We start from the raw sequence: 12,703 nt of genomic DNA, 5'->3' as shown, positions 1-12,703 counted from the left end.
GCCATTGTTATTACTTGTATCCATGTTTGTCATCTGAGAGACAGCAGAGTTTGCTGGTACATGGAGGCCAGAGTCAGACTGCCTGGGTTCAAGCCCTGGTTCTACCACTTACTACCCTGGTTTTTCCTCTTACTATGTGACCTCAGGCAAGTTGCTGAACCCTCTGAGCCTCAATTTCCTCATCTGTAAAATGGGAATGGTAATCATGTTATTGTGAAGATTGAATGAGTTAATACATGCAAAGCACTTAGAACTGTGCCAGGCACATAGTAGGCCCTAATAAGTGTTAGCTGTTCTTATTTGTTCAAAAAAATATTTCATGCATCTCTACTATGTGCAGGTTGCAGGAGAGGAAAAGTACTTCACCCTAGGCCCCCAAATTTTCTTGCCCCCATGTCCCCACCCCAATTCCGGCTACTAGCAGTTGATTAACTGATTGGCCCATTGATTCATTCATTACCAATCACCAGCTGTGTGGCAGGGAGTGGTGAGAGTTAAAGACATGGAGGAGACAGAAAGAAAGCAGGAGATCACAACATAATCGGATAAATTCTAAAATCCAGGCTTTTAGGAAGGTTTGTAGGAGCTGAGGGGAGGTGCTGGAGAGAGGCCTACAGGAGCTGATGTCTGAGCTGAGTCCTGAAGGGCTCATGGGAGTTAAACATTCATTCATTCATTCACTCAACACATATTTATTAGGCTCTGGTTTACACACAGAGGACTCAACCAACAACACAGCAGGCTCAGGTCTGGTCCTGCTGGGGCTTAGGGTCCAGCAGGGGAGAGAAGGAACAACAGAGAGACACGTGCCCATAGAATATGACTCTGGTGATGATGAGTGCTATGAAGAGAACGAGAGTTGGGTGAGGGGATAGAGAATGACGAGGGTGGTCAGGAAAGGCTTCTATGAAAGGTGACGCTGAGCAGAGACCTGAGGGAGCAAGTGGAGTGGAGATCAGGGGCGGGCATGTCAGGCAGAGGGCACAGCAAATGCAGAGGCCCGGAGGTAGTAATGAACTTGGGGCCGTGGCAAGGTCAAGTGGCTAGAGTGGAGGAAGCGAGGAGGGTTGTGAGAAGGGGAGCAGAGCAGTCACCGGGGTGGTGTGGATGGGGCACACGGGGCCTTGTCATGAGATCTACTTTTCCTCTGCCACCTCCCCGTGGCCCTCTGTCCTGCTGGACACCCTTCCTGATGCCCCGTGTGACCCTTCCCCGCCCACTGGAAACAAAGAACATGGGCTTTGCAGTCAGGCAGACCAGGAGCAAGGTTGCTTCACCTCTCTGAGCCTCAATGGCCTCATCTATAAAATGGGCTTAAGAGCATCCATGAACTCATTAATCAAAATTTTATTTGCAGTCATGACATATCCAACATTTAAATAAGCCCATATAGCCCTAACTGGTTTGGCTCAGTGATAGAGCCGATGCCTACGGACTGAAGGGTCCTAGGTTTGATTCTGGTTAAGGGTATGTGCCTCAGTTGCGGGAACATCCCCAGTGGGGGGTGTGCAGGAGGCGGCTGATCAATGTTTCTCTCTCATCGATGTTTCTGGCTCTCTGTCCCTCTTCCTTCCTCTCTGTAAAAAATCAATAAAATATATTTTTAAAAAATAAGCCCATATAAATGCATTTGAAAGGCTGATAACCAAGCAATAATACTGCCACCAAGTGTGCTAAGCTCTTCACACGCATCAGCTCAGAAATGCTGCCCCTTCCACTGCACTCTTTCCTCCTTCGCTAACGCCTCTCGCTCCTCCTCAGTCCTGGCTGCAGTCCTGAGCCAGTTTCAGCTCAGCTCTCCTCTCTCCATCTCCGCAGCTCTCCGGACCATTTCCCAGCTCTGCCGCGACTCATCGTCTATCTACCTGGCTGCACAGCTCGGCTTGACGTCCATCGGGCATCTCAAACCCAAGGTGACTAGGACTGAACTCAGCCTCTTCTCCTCCTGGCTTCCGACCTTGGGAAGGACCCAGCCACCGACTCCCTGGGTCTGTGGAGCCAGACTGGCCCTCAGTACCCCTTCTTTATGCCCTGGCCCCAGCCGGTCTGGCCTCAGGATCTGCAGCAGCCACTTCCCTGCCTGGGTCTTAGACTCTGACTTCTCATCTTCCTGTCCATGCCCATCCTGCCCCACAGCTGCTCAATTACTCTTCCTAACACACTCTTTTATATATGTCATCCCCACCTATAGCACACGTGGTCATTGTCTCGACTATGTCCCCTCGCACTCGTCTTTCCCCCAAACACCTGCAACTCTGCCTGAGGCCAGAGGTGCTAGAGAACTACAAAGTAAGCATGCCTTTGCAGTGACTGATGGGAGTTGGTGGGTGAGTCCCAGCTCCTTGCCCTCAGCTGGGAGGCCTCTGTGGTGTGGTCTCCACTGTCTCCTGGAAGTCGCCCGCTGAGATCTAGTTGGGACTGAGCTCCTCTCCCAATTAGCAGTTTGCTTGACTACACACCTTTATTTTAAATCCTCACCTGAGGATATTTTTTCCATTAATCATTAGAGAGAGCAGAAGGGAGGGAGAGTGGAGGGAGAAGAGAGAGAGAGATAGATGAGAGACACACATCTTGATTGGTTGCTTCCTGCACCCCCACCCCCACCCCAACCGGGTCCTGGGATCAAACCCATAACCCAGGTACATGTCCTTGATTGGAAATCGAACTTGCGACCCTTCAGTGTGCAGGCCCACGCTCTAACTGCTGAACAACACCGGCCAGAGCTTGATTACACATCATTTTGACAGCCTTTCCTTCCACGCCTCACCTCCCCCTCTTTACAGTGTTTCCTGGAATCACCTCCTAAATTAACCATCTGCTTGGTTCCTCATCTCAGTGTCTACTTTGTGGCGAACCTGAACCAAGACACTTTCTTCTTCTGTTTAAAATACAACACAAATTTGAGTGGCATCAGTGGCTTACTGCTGGAGGCTAAAGCACACTTCAGTTAGCATCAAAGAGAGACATTGGAAGGCCAATGGACTTTGATATTCAGCCCTGCTTACCCCAGTGTCTTCACTGTCTCTCGGTCACAGCCGCTCTCCCGAGCTCATCTGTGAAGCCCTTTGCCTCTGTTTGAGAAGCCCAGGTGTCCAAGATGACATCCAAGCCCCTTAACTGACATTAGGCTCTCAGCATGCAGACTCCATCACCATGTATCTGCCCTTCCACATTTTGCTCATGTTGCTCCCTCTGGTCTGGACTGATTGTCCCTTTGCTTAATGCTCACCTGAGTGCACTTACCGTTCAAGATTCAGCTCAAGTTCATTTCCTCCAGGAAGCCTTCCAGATCATATTAATCCCTGGCATTTTCCCACAGCCCTAAGAATCCGCTCCCCACTTGGGGCATAAATAGTATCTTGAGTTTTATTTGGTTTGTTCTCCGGCACCTAGTCAGGTTAGCATTTTCTCTGTGCATGGCTCCGAGAGCTGGGAGAGCTAAAACATGGAGGTGCATCAACACAGACCCTGCCCTGAGGTCTGAGCAATTCAATGGGGAAGATGCACAGGAGATGGAGTTGGCATTCCAGGAGTTAGCATTCAACTTCATGAAGAAAGGGACCATTTTTATACACTGTGAGACATGCATGAATCATTTATTTTAGTGGCTTAAAACAGGGTTGGCAAACTTTGGGCCAGAGAACAAGTCAGGCCTGTCATTTGTTTTTGTAAAAAAAGTTTTACTGAAACACAGCCACCTTTACTTATGTGTTGTCTTTGGCTGGTTTGCACAACAATGGCAGAGCAGTTGTGACAGAGACCACATGACTTGCAATGATAGCAATGATCACTCTCTGAACTTCTACAGAAAAAGTTCACTGACCTCAGGCTAAAAACACCAATAATTATTTATTATTTCACACAGTTGCCGAGGAACAGGAAGCTGGGTCTCTGGCGTGGGGTCTTTCTGAACATTGCAATGTAGTTGTCAGCTCTCAGGGACTGTACACATCCGAAGACTGGCTGGGACTGGAAGATATGTCTCCACTCACATGGCCAGCAGGCTCGAGCTGGCTGTTGGCTGGGGATCTCAGTTCCTTTCCACATGTGCCTCCACTGGGCTGCTTGAGTCTCCTCACAACATGGCATCTCAGTGAGAGTACCATGATAATCCCTTTATATAGAGCTTTGTATAATCCTTACAACACCCTTAAGGGACAGAAATGATTATTATCTACATTTCTCAACTGAGGAAACCAGAGCTCAGAGAAAAGGAAGCAACTTGCCCAAGTCAGGGACAGAACTAGGGCTCGACTTCCGGTCCATCTGGTAAAAAGCCTACGTCTGTCTGATTCCAAATCCAGTGCTCTTTCTACTCTATCCATTGATCTATCAACCCATTGGTTCATCAGTCCATGGACCCATCCTTCCATCCATCTATTGTCCCATCAACCCACCCATCATCTTCCCATCCATCATCCTTCCATCCACCATCCACCCATCAACCTGTTGACCCAATGACCCATCATTCCATCCACCAACCTATAATCACCCAACCTCCCACACTCCGGTTCATCCATTCTGATCCATCTATGCTCCTATCCTCTCACCCATCTGTCCACCCAACCACTCACCTACCCATTTATTCAGTAGAGAGCCTACCATCTACCAATTACTATTCCAGGAGACTGAGCTGTGACTTTAAGCTGGACAAAGTCCTGCCTCATACAGCTCACATTCTGGTTGTGGGAGGCAGACAACAAACAAATAAATGCATATTTACATGAGGCGTAAAGGCTACAAAGAAAAATAAAGCAGAGGAGCAATGCCAGAAGTAGCTAAGGCAAGATGACAGGGAAGTCCTCTTTGGCAAGGTGACATTTGAGCAGAACCCTAAAGGAATGAAGCACGTCCTGTGTCGGACAATGTGGGAGAAGAGCCTTCCAGGCAGAGGGAACAGCTGTGCAAAAGCCCCGGGGAACAGCAAGGAGGCTGGTGTGCACGAAGCAGAATGAGAGAAGGAGCAATAGAAGATGGAGAGTCCATTTAGGGCTAAATGAAATTTTATTTCAAGTGAGTTGGTCAACAGTCTCCCAAAAGTAGAGTGATTTCTCATTGGCCAGGGAAGGAGCCGCCAAGCTCTGAGCATCAGAACTTCCTGATCTCTCCTTCTTCAGCCACCCAGCCAGTGGCGTTCGCAACCGCAATGGAAGCTGGTACCAGGGATGGGGCGTAGGAGGCTGGGCTCTGTGCAGTGGCTTCCATGAGAGACAAGTCTGTCATCTGTTGGGTAAAGAATGGAAGGGGCAACCATTACCAAGCAGTGTTCCCACGCTTTACTTAGCGCATTCCGTCTTCACCACTTTCTAAAGCTGGCATCATTAGCTCCATTTTACAAAAGATGAAGTTGACGCTCAGAGAGGTCATGAGGTAGCATCAGTTTCGCCCATATTCTATTTTGTCACTCTACTCAAATCTTTCAAAAAATTGTTTGCGTTCCTGTTGGGTGTTGGACTCAGAATGAGAGACACTTGTAGACTCATGGCCAACTCTGGAGGTGACCTTCGAAACCACCTGACACAACCCACCATTCCACTGATAAACAGAAGCTCTGAGAAGGTTAGCCTTCAGGTCACACAGCTTAGAGGGTATCGAGCTGGCATATTCAAACCCCGCTTACTTTACGCCAACTCTGCCTGGGAGGAAAGGGAAACAGCCCATATTTTATTTTACAGTTTTGGTGACTTGATTTGGAGCTTGACAACAGATGTGTTCTCAGGCTGTCGGCTATAAAACAAACCAACCTTCTCCACTGATTGTCACTGTGTTTTGGGGGATGGCGCCCAGGACTTCACTGTGTCCACTTTGGGTCAATAACTGCCCCAAATAAACATATCGGGTAAGAGTGGACATGTATTAATTCATGAATAGTTTTCTTACTTGATTGATAGATTGAGTTCTATATCTGTATTGTATGAAGGGTCTGAGGCAGCTTCGGAAGGAAGTGAAGGGTGACAACTGGTCATCTTCCCTTCTTACATTCCACTCATTGGGAACATCAAGAAATGAAAAAAATACCCAGCTGCTACATAGCTGGGGACAAATTCTTGGTATGGAAGTAATTCTCCTAAGGCTAGCCTCCTCAGAGTTCATTCCAAATGCTTTTCTTATTTTCACATTTAATTAGGAGACATTTTTTTGTGGTGTGAGTCATCGTTTAATAACAAGGGGGGGGGTGTTTATTAGGGAACTGGTAGAGAGAATGGGACAGGACAGTTGGACAATTCAGATCTGAGTTCCGCAGTCATTTACTGGCTGCGTGATCTTGGGTGAGGCACTTGACCTCTGAGCTCCAGTTTCCTTGTCTGTAAATTCACATTTACCTGGCAGATATGTGGGGGGACCTCAGCTAGATCATGTACATACTAGCTACAGCACATACTCACTGCCTTCTCCTCCCATTTCTCCTCTAACTTAGTCTCCTAAGCAACCTTGGGGACCATGGTAAGAGTGTGTGTGAGCCATTCAACCACCTCCTGAAATGGCATTTTAGGTCAAATCTGAGGCACCTTCTTACCCTGGCACACCTTTTTCTCTCCCCATTGAGCTAAGTACACAGTCATTGCTGTAAAAAACAATGTCTTTGGATGGGGTGGGAAGTTCAGAGGAGGGAGACATCCCCTGGGTTAGGGTCCTCAAGGAGGAAGCCCTAGGAATTGGCTAGGTGATAAGGAGGGGGCATTCAGGAGGAAGAGCAAGAGCCAGCGTGTGCAGTCAGGACTGACCTGAAAGATGCTGTGGTCGGGGGTGATGATGGTAGAGCAGCCCCCGAAGCCCCAAGAGCTCAAGAGCAGGAGGGGAGAAGATGTGTTTCCTTTAGGGAAAGACCAAAGCAATTCATTGGAGGATTTGTTCTTGGTCCTCCCCCACTAGTTTTCCTGGGGCAGTTACCATTGGTCAGCACAGAGTTTGTTTGCCCACCACACTATCTTTCCCCCTTTCCTATGTCTCTGGGGAACTCCACCCTGATTCCAGGAGCCTGGATGGAGCTGTCAATCAAGATGCCTGTCACTCTGGCTACAAGAGGAAGGCTTTCCAGGTGGGGTCCCTCTTTCTTCCTGTTGGGGTTGTAGAGGAGAGGTTCCCTCTCCAGGCTATCAGGATGCAGTCTTGGGCACTGGCGCCATATTTAGGCCATGGGGAGGGAAGTTGTCTAAAGCAGGAAAAAATGATGCTACCAAGCAGAGAGACAGAGAAACAAAGCGGAATATGGAGGGAGGCCTGCCAATATTGCCTCTGTACCTGGATCCAGCCATACCTGTAGCCCATTGGATATGCCCTTTATGTGAGTATAAACAACAAACAAACAAACAAACAAAACAAAAACTCCCTTTGCTTATTTAACGGGATTTCTGTCACAGTCAACTGGAAGAATTAGGATTAGTCCAGTCAGCAAACCAGACAGGCTTCCTCTTTGGAAATAGAGCAGGGACGGAGCACAGCAGACATGAACAGGCTGAGTGCGAGTCTGCTCTTCTCTGTTGACTCAGCCCTGGCTCAAGTTACTGCCCCTCTGGGCGCCTCGGTTTCATCCTCTGTGAAATGGGCTGTTATGAGCAGGAAATAAAATCATGTATGTATGCCCACATTGTTGCAAAATGGTTGTAGGCAACTTACAGATGTTATAAAACCAGAGAATAGAAAAAGAAATGGACAATGAAATTGTACAAGAGGAAAAGAATGTGAACTCAAGGATGAAGATCAAGTTACTGGATGCCTGCTGGGAGGCTCTGGACCATTGCTAGAGGTGAATAGAAAAGTTTGTTCTGAGCTTCCTTGCAGCCAAAACAAGAAAAGAGAATCAGTTACATGGATTCATAGTGGGGAGAACCCCAAACCAGTTTCTGAGAAGAAGCCCAACTTCTCCTAGAATAAAAGTCTGAAATAAATTTCCTGTGGTTCCCCATCAGAGGACACTGTGGAACACCATGAGCAGACAATAGACAAGTTAATAGGCTGTGGAAAATAATTGCAACATATATACATCAGAGGATTAAAATCCATAATAAATTGAGAGCTCATACAAGTCAATGAGAGGGAAAAAAAACACCACATCATGAGAAAATGGGCAATGGGGAATAAAGACACAATTCACATTCAGAAGAAATAGCTGTCATATCAGTAAAAAAAAAAAAAAATCAAATGAATGGGTAATACCAATGTTGGGGAGGGTATAGAGAACTAGGTGCACTCAGACACCTTATTCACCTTATTCTCCTCTAGCACTGTCATTGCCCAACAGGATATATTCATGTGCTTATTTGCGTGGGGCTGTTTTCATGACCAAACTGAGTTCCATCACAATAAGGACTATCTCCTGCTCACTGCCGAATCCCCAGCACCTAAAACAGTATGCTCAGCACAGAGCAGGTGCTCCATAAATATTTGTCAAGTGTGTGAGTGAGGGAATGAATGAATGGACAGCGTGTCAATCGGTGTAACATTGTTTGGTAGGCGATCTGGCAACATCCATTAGAGGTTTAAATGCACATTCACTGATTCAGAGATTCCTCCTTTTAGGAAATAACCTAAAAGCCCAACAGCTCTGCACTGATTAAGTGATGGGATAGCCTCACTGGGGGATACTATGTGTATTTCTTGAAAAGAACAAGAACAGATCCATGTCACTGATGTGTTTGGTCTCTAAAACACATTGTAAAAGAAAACTAGAGGCCCGATGCATGAAGATTTGTGCAAGAATGGGCCTTCCTTCCCCTGGCTGCTGGCACTGCCTTTGCTCAGGCCCGAAGCCGCCTTTCCACCTTCCCATGCTGCCCAGAGGCCCGGAGTGACTGGAGAGGTGCAGAAAGCCTGCATCCCAACCTGGCAGCTCAGCGCCTGTGAATGCAAATTAACCCGCCATCTTTGTTGGGTTAATTTGCATACTCACTCCTGATTGGCTGGTGGGCATCATGAAGGTATGGTCAATTTGCATCTTTTTCTTGTATTAGTGTAGACTAGAGGACTGGTGCAGGAAATTTGTGCACAGGGGGGGGGTGTCCCTCAACCCAGCCTGCACCCTGTCCAATCTGGGACCCCTCGAGGGATGTCCGACTGCCCGTTTAGGCCTGATCCCACCGGTGGGATCAGGCCTAAACGGGCAGTCGGACATCCCTCTCACAATCCAGGACTGCTGGCTCCCAACTGCTTGCCTGCCTGCCTTCCTGATTGCCCCGAACTGCTTCTGCCTGCCAGCCTGATCACCCCCTAACCACTCTGCTGCCAGCCTGATTAATGCCTAACTGCTCCCCTGCCAGCCTGTTTGCCCCTAACTGCACTCCCCTTCAGGCCTGGTCCCCCCCACCCCCAACTGCTCTCCCTTGCAGGCCTGGGTCCCGCCTAACTGCCCTTCCCTGCAGGCCCGGTCACCCCCAACTTCCCTCCTTTGCCAGCCTGGTCACCCCTAACTGCCCTCCCCTGCGGGCTAGATTGCCCACAACTGCCCTCCCTTGCAGGCCTGGTCCCTCCCAACTCCCCTTCCCTGCTGGCCATCTTGTGGTGGCCATCTTGTGTCCACATGGGGGCAGGATCTTTGACCACATGGGGGCAGCCATCTTGTGTGTTGGAGTGATGGTCAATCTGCATATTACTCTTTTATTAGATAGGATAGAGGCCTGGTGCACGGGTGGGGGCCAGCTGGTTTGCCCCGAAAGGTGTCCCGGATCAGGGTGGGGTTCCCTTGGGGCATGGGGTAGCCTGGGCGAAGGGCCTGTGGTGGTTTGCAGGCTGGCCACACCCCCTCGTGACCCAAGCGGAGGCCCTGGTATCTGGGATTTATTTATCTTCTACAATTGAAACTTTGTAGCCTGGAGCGAAGCCAAGCCTCCTGCTTGCTCCGTGGCTGCAGCCATTTCTATTGGAATTTATTTACCTTTTATAATTGAAACTTTGTAGCATTGAGTGGAGGCCTAGGCCAACAAGGGCAGGCAGAAAGCTTGGCTTCCTCCATTGCCGGGGAAACCCAAGCCTCCCTCCTGCTCTCTGTGGCCGCAGCCATCTTGGTTTGGTTTATTTGCATATTTGCTCCTGATTGGCTGGTGGGTGTGGCTAGTGGGTGTGGCTGGTGGGTGTAGCAGAGGTATGGTCAATTTGCATATTACTCTTTTATTAGATAGGATAGCCAGTCACAGAACAACAATACACATTGAACATGCACACAGATAGGTATAAAAATTGATACTTTTTAACTAACTGTATATACCCCTGTAACTGGGACTTGGATGAAGAAAAAGAGAATACTGGCTCCCCCGAAGCCCTGCTTATCATGCTCCCGAGGGCAGTTATCACGATTCTCTATCACCTTTATCGCCCAAGATTCTCTTGCCAATTTTCAAACTTTATATAAATGGATCCTAAGATGGATACAATTTTGTGCTTGGCTGTTTTTGTGCAACGTTCTGTTGTTTATGTTTCATTATTTTTACTTTTCAATTGATAGATTTCTGTACATTTCAATTATTTTCAAAGAGAATGTATTGTTTGTATTCTACATATGTGATTTGGATGCTTACCATTTGCTAAATGCACACAGACAGTGTGTGTGGACCAACAATTTGCCTTCACCAAGGACACCAGGGAGTTTCACAAGGTCAGAGGAGAGAATGAGGATCGCTGAGCAGGTCGCGGGCTGCTGTTTCGCACCCCTCATCCCAGAGCAGGCGGCTGGAGTCCTGGGACCTGCTTGATGGGGTTTCTTTCTCCTTGGCTGAGTCTTTTATGGGAGTTGAGGGTTTGGCAGATGGGGCTCGTTTTCCATGATAACGCAGCTTCCATGGTGTGAGTCCCTTGCCAAGCCTGTGCAGGCATCGGCTCCTCTTGGTGATTTGGTGCAGCGGGGGTTGCACGCAGGTCTCTCTGGCTTCGGAGTCTGGAATAGTGTTTTACAGTTTGGTGGTGAAATGGGCAGCCAAGACAATGATGAAAACGTGCCAACCAAGACACACGCGGCTGCACAGAAATGGTGTGGGAGGGAATAGGACAGTGAGGTGGTGGTGGCTTCTGGGGGCGAGGAGGGGGGGGCGTGCAGTGGGGCGTCAGGAGGCCTGGGTGCTCCTCTCAAAACTTCCAAAGTCCTCTGGGGGTGAAGGGGCTCGGTCTCCGCCTCTGGTCAGGGGAAGACAGATTAAACAGCCTTTTATCTGCTGTCTATGATTCTTTTTATGCCTTTCGAACAGTGCGCCAGGACAGCAGGTATAAGCTAATAATAATTTAAATTTTTTTTAAAGAATTCTTCCTTCCTTCCTTCCTTCCTCCCTCCCTCCCTCCCTCCCTCCCTCCCTCCCTCCCTCCCTCCCTTCCTTCCTTCCACGCTCCATCTTTCTTTCTCTCCCTCCCTTCCTTTTCCATTTTCTCCCTCCCTCCTCTCTTCCTCCTTCTCTTCCTTCTCCTTTCTCTCGTTCCCTCTCCTTGTCCTCTTCCTCCCTTTCTTACTTCCTCCTCCTCCTCTTTCTCATTCTCCTTTCTTCTTTTTGGAATAGGTAATAGGCATAGGTTGTGCAAACACAAACAGTACAGCCGTGTGTATTGGGGACAGTGATTCTCCCTCCCACCTGTCCCCCAGCCACCGAATGCCCCTTCCTGGAAGCAGCCACTGTGTTTGGTTTCCTGCCCGGGTTTCCACTCAGAAATGGTTTGTGCATTTATTAGCCTATCACATGCAGCCTCTCTCCCGTTTTACCAAATGATAGCTCAGCACAGTGTTCGGTACTTCCCTTCTGCCACACAACGTGGACATCCTTCCTCACCAGGATTTGGAGAGCTGCCTCCTTCTTTTTCGCAGCTGCAGAAACTCCAGGGGTAGCTGCGCCATCCCTTATCTAAGGGTGCCCATCGATGGCTGTTTAGGTTGTTCCCTGCCTTGTGCTATCACTGCAAGGCTGCAATGCCTGTCCTTATGCAGATGCCATTTTGCAAATATGCGTACGTGCAGGACAGACTCCTGGAAGTGGGACCCGTGGGCAGAGGGGATGTGTTTGTAACCTGGTGGGCGTTGCCAACGGCCTGGCTCTCCGAGCAGCAGAAGGCCTGTCCCCCACGGGCCAGCCGCTCACTGCTTCCCATCTAACGCAGTCTGTATCCCAATTTTCCAACTGTTCCAATGATGTCCTTCATAGAATTTCTCCCGGTGCAGGATGCAGCCCAGGATCACATTGCTTTAGGCGTTGCGTCTCTTCAGTGTCCTTTAATCTGGAATAGTTCCTGGCCTTTCTTTGCCTTTCAGGACATTGTTATTTTAAAAAATATATATTTTATTGATTTTTTTACAGAGAGGAAGGGAGTGGGATAGAGAGTTAGAAACATCGATGAGAGAGAAACATCGATTCAGCTGCCTCCTACACACACCCCCACTGGGGATGTGCCTGCAACCAAGGTACATGCCCTTGACTGGAATTGAACCTGGGACCATTCAGTCCGCAGGCTGATGCTCTATCCATTGAGCCAAACGGGTCAGGGCAACATTGTTATTTTTTGAAGAATATAAATGTGTTCTTTTATAAAACGCCACGCCCTTCAGTTCGGGTGTGTGTGATGGCCCCCGTGGTTAGGCCCTGGTGATGCCTTTTTGGCGGGAATGCCTCGGAAGCCGTGCTGTGTCCTTCCCACTGGGCTGGGTCAGGAGGCGCACGATGGCTGTTTGTCCCTTTATTCATATTAACCACTTGGTTGGAGTGGTGCTCAGTTCTCCACTATGAAGCTACTGCAT

Source organism: Cnephaeus nilssonii (genome assembly GCF_951640355.1).
Source record: "Cnephaeus nilssonii genome assembly, chromosome: 11".
NCBI lineage: Eukaryota > Metazoa > Chordata > Mammalia > Chiroptera > Vespertilionidae > Cnephaeus > Cnephaeus nilssonii.
The sequence above is the reverse complement of the archived record's forward strand: the minus strand, read 5'-3'. Positions refer to the sequence as shown.